The sequence below is a fragment of the Galeopterus variegatus genome, unplaced genomic scaffold, assembly GCF_000696425.1.
Source record: "Galeopterus variegatus unplaced genomic scaffold, G_variegatus-3.0.2 Scaffold1891, whole genome shotgun sequence".
Classification (NCBI taxonomy): domain Eukaryota; kingdom Metazoa; phylum Chordata; class Mammalia; order Dermoptera; family Cynocephalidae; genus Galeopterus; species Galeopterus variegatus.
The window spans coordinates 170,513-175,289 of record NW_007728002.1 but is presented as its reverse complement, the minus strand read 5'-3'; the positions used below and the strand labels follow the sequence as shown (position 1 = coordinate 175,289).

At 41.0% G+C, this 4,777-nt stretch overlaps 1 pseudogene; it reads left to right on the top strand.

Moving 5' to 3' along the window:
* The first annotated feature begins 1,518 nt into the window (after positions 1-1,518).
* On the top strand, positions 1,519-1,838 carry LOC103595937 (annotated as a pseudogene).
* The last annotated feature ends 2,939 nt before the right edge of the window (positions 1,839-4,777 follow it).

Here is a 4,777-nt window from a genome sequence, read left to right as displayed (position 1 = left end):
AGTGGCAGCAGCTAGCGGGTACAAGCAGATCACATGGTGAGAGGAAGCAAGAGAGAGAGAGGAGGTGCCAGAGTCCTAGAAACAACCAGCTCTCAGGGGAACTAATAGAGCGAGAACTCACTCACTACCCCCCTCCCCCAGGGAGAGCATTAATCCATTCATGAGGGATCCACCCCCATGACTCAAATAGCTTCCAGCACTGCCACATTGGGGATCAAATTTCCACATGAGTTTTGATGGGGGCAACACACCCAAACTCTACTAAAATGTAATCAAGTTAAGATGAGGTCATTAGGATGGGCTCTAATTTGATATGACTGGTGTCCCTATTTTTTTGGGGGGGAGTGTTGGTTTTTTTTTTTTTTTTTTTTTGGTTTTTTTTGGTGTCCCTCCCTATTAAAAGGGAAAATTTAGACACAGAGACAGACACCTTAGAGGGGAGACAATAAGAGACACAGGGAGAAGAGAGCATCTGTAGCCCAAGGACAAAGGCCTGGAACAAATTTTTCCTTCATAGCCTTCAGAAGGAATTAACCCTTCTGACACCTTGATTTCAGACTTCTAACTTCCAGAACCGCAAGACAATAAAATTTCTGTTGGTTAAGACACCCGATTATGGCAGCCTTAGCAAACCAGTACACTTCCCTACCAGTGAGACTCATGGGATTTCTCCTTTAACTAAAGGCACCATAACTTCCAGTTTGCCTGCAAGAGACCCAGTTTATGACTCTTGCGTAAGCATAAATATCAATAGCATCCTCTACCACTCTCGAAAGCAACCATGTTTATATGGCCCCCTACCTTTCACACCACCCACAACCTCCCACAACCCACGTCCAGTCAGCCAAGAGGTTCTCTGCAATCACTGTGGTATCTCTGAATGTGACAGACCTCCCTTGGTACAATGACAAAAGTGATGTTCATTAAAAAGCTTTCATCATTTTTTCATTTTGTTTTGACTAGATCGTGTGCCCTGTAAAGGCAGGAACTGCTTCTTTCTCATTTTTGCCTCAACCAGCATTTACATGGTCCAGCATGCAAGAAATGTTTATTATTCATCTCAATTAAATTGAAGTAGGAGCCTTATTATCTTTACTCTGTAGTAAAGTATCATACTTGCTCAAAACGACCCTCTCTTACTTTAAAAGTTTTCAAGAAATAGATGCAAATCGCTAAGCACCTATATTGTACAGGGCTCAGGAATTTTTGTTTTAAAAAAAAAGTATAAAGAATAAGCAAGGTAAAGCATTTTAGCTTGTTCTGGCATTGGCATGCTTAGGCCAGCATGATTGTATCTACAGGAAGAAACAGGACGTATTGCACAAGCATTAGTATCACATTTTCCTAAAATATTCTACAAACTTGTCATAGAGTGGAAATCCAAAAACCACAAAAGGAGAAGCTGATTACTGCAAATAATGCAATTCATCATTGAGATGAACAGATTAGAAGACAAACCCTCTCGGGTTAGATGGCGCCACCTGGAACTTGGGCAGCTGCACGCGGGTGTCAAAGACAATGGCCGAGAACAAACGAAGAGGGCAGGAGTCCAGGAATGTGCTTCACGTAGCCAGCCAGAACAACTTTAAGACTAAAAACAAAGCAAAACTAGTCACGACTAATCTTAAGAAAATAAGCATTGTGAATAATGAAAAGCTAACAGAGCGAATAAAGCTTTTGTAAATACACAAAAGGAGCTTGCACTCTTCTCAGAAGGCTTTTCTCTCAAACCTCTACAGAAAGAGCTGATTCCTCACCAGTGTCATGAAAATGAACCAGTTAATGCTGATAAAACTACGAGATTATGGCTCAGCTGTATCACAGTTGTTATGCATTAAATTCCCCCAAAAGACCAATAAATGAAATGTTTCATACCAAAAAAAAAAAAAAAGGAAGAAGTCACACGTTCTCCTATGGTCTGTAAGCTACATCTAAATGGCATGGAGTAAGTATTTATAGCTTTAACATCCCATCTAGGACAGCATAAAGAGGACCCAGGACGCCCCAGTCACTGCTGTTTGAGGCTCTGGGCAGAAATGGGAAAGGATCTGTGATCACAATCCTGAGACCAAATTCAGGATGAGGACTTCCCAGGAAAACAAATGAATTTCAGGAAGATATTACTCAGAGGTATCTGGGTACTTGCCTTCTTTCTCCCCCCTGTTGAGGATGTGCACTTGCTGACACCAGGTTTGGGTCAAGAACTAGGAGACCCAGATGTTTGTCAACATTTCCTTAATAGAAGTGTGAGGTTTCCAGTATAACTTCCTTCAGAATGGTGGTGTAAGTTCAGGGTTCAAACTGATGTGTGGCCCAGCAGGAATTGGGCTCTTTTCTTGACTCTGGCAGGACCCTACCCGAAGGTATCAATGAAAAGGGTGGCATCAGTTCCTTCTCTGCATAGATACCTCTCCTGTGCTAACCTGAATCGTGTGTGCACCTGTGGTCCTCAGAAGGCTCCCACACATGATGCTGCTGGACCAAGAAGCCACCTCAAGGAGCACACTGCTCATGTTCCACCTCCCTTCCTTTGATCCGCACTGGAAACTGCTTTAAAAAGTTGTGTGCCTTGCACCTGTGGTCCTCAGAAGGCTCCCACACATGATGCTGCTGGACCAAGAAGCCACCTCAAAGAGCACACTGCTCATGTTCCACCTCCCTTCCTTTGATCCGCACTGGAAACTGCTTTAAAAAGTTGTGTGCCTCTTCTTCATTCCAGAAGTACTCTTATTTTTCTGATTATAAAAACAATACTCCCTAGTTGTAGAGAACTGGGGAAAAATTCAGAAGTGTACAAGGAAAAGTGAGAATGGGAAGGAGAGAGCAGAATGAACCATTGGTAATTCCACACTTAGAGATAACCACTGTCATTGTGCTGCTGTATTTCCTTCCAGAAGGTCTTTTTTAGTATTTCTCCACCCAGTTTCCTCATAAACTCCCTGTCTTGCACTTCCAATATCATCTTTTATAGGACTGATAGGTAAGTACTTAAATTAGGAAAGATTTTATTTTGTTAACAGTATCAAAAAAGGGATTTTCTTTTAATTTTACTCACTGTATGCAGTGGCAGTTAGCGTGGAATTGTATCTATTAAGAATGGTATCTGTTAGGATGGAAATCTATCTGACACAGCACAGGGTCCCCAAGCCAAAAGCCTCCACCCCCCAACTTCCAAAAGCCCACTTCTTCTTTGCCAATCCCACCAATACTACCATATATGGAAATTATAAATACTGAATGTATAGACATTATGAGCTACATTACAATCTACGTGGGTCTGGAGATAGGCCTGGGAATCCACAATCCCTATTTCCAGGGGAAAAATCTGTTCTGGGTTCCAAACAACTTATTTACGAACTAGCTTACAAAGAACAAATTATTTCTAGGACGGGGATTGCCTATGTTTAGAGCACAGAAATAAGAGCACAGGAGTAAGTGCTTGGGTAGCATTTGCGACTGGAGGTTTCAAGCTAACTCTTGGAGAGGAAAAAAGTGTGGTAAATTTACTTAGGATTATACGAAATGGCTAAGAGCTGGAAGAATAAGGGAAGAGGACACTTCTTCAAAGTAACATCTCTGCAAGGCTTTGCTTATCTCTAGTTTTATCTCATTCGTCTTCTTTGTCTATTGAACTCAGTTATCAAAATTCAGCTCCACACAAGACTGTGCATGTGAAACTGGTGATATCTGAAAAAGGTTTGCAGGTTGCCACGTGTCAGTCTGCTGGTTTGGGTACTGTACTACAGTCACATAAGATGTTACCATTGGGGAAAGCTGGGAGGAGACACATGTGCCCTCTCTTTGTACTGTTTTTGCTACTTCCTATGAGTATGTAATTATTTCAAAAGAAAAAGAAACCTCAGCTCCAAAACTTTTTGCAGAATGGAGTCCTGCCTCATAACCAGAATTACATCACTTTCCAACTGCTTTGGCTTCTTGTCCCTTCACATAATTTGCATAGTGTATCTTGCCTGTTCTCTAATTATCTGCGCCACACCACTTAGCACACCTGTATATTTATATAAGTATCACACGTGTTAATACATGTTTTACATACATTGTGACAAACGCACAGACATACATAATACTGTCTTGTTTACTAGTTGTGTCATATGTGTGTACGTGGTAAATCTACCAAGACTGTAAGCTCTACGTCTTTGCACTTCCTTCCTTGGCACCCAGGGCATTGACCACTGCTAGCTCCATAGTAGCTACTAAGAAAATACTACTCAAGTGACTGAAAAAGTGAGAAATGTAAAGGAAATAAAGAGATAGTTAAAACACTTGTCCAAGTTGGATTTTTTAACATAATATCATTTGGTGCCCAGAAAACATTTACTAGCCCAAGATAAGAGTTTAAGGGTTGTAGAAGCCTGGACATCTGTCTCCTTTAATCCTAGTTATGACCATAAACAGGCTGTTATCAACAAAGCAGCACAAAGGTTAATCACCATGTGTTGTTTTAACACTTGCCATAAAAGATCTCTGAGAGTTCATTGAGGAGAATGCTGAAAAAAGCACTTTGCTCGCTCTAGAATCCTCCCTTTCCCCAGATAATCTTGCCTCAATCAAAAGGTCAACAGGTTCGTTTACGCTGAAAACTTGTGGGGAAAAAAAAGGCTAGGTAACTTTTAAACTATGAGAAATGCATACCTTCAAAATCAATATCAATGGTATCTCTGTACTGAGAAATCCACTGACTTAATAGAGTATATTCTCAGAAAAGGAACCTGCTTATTTAAATTTCTATTTATAAGTTAACAGTGGTTGTAGCCTA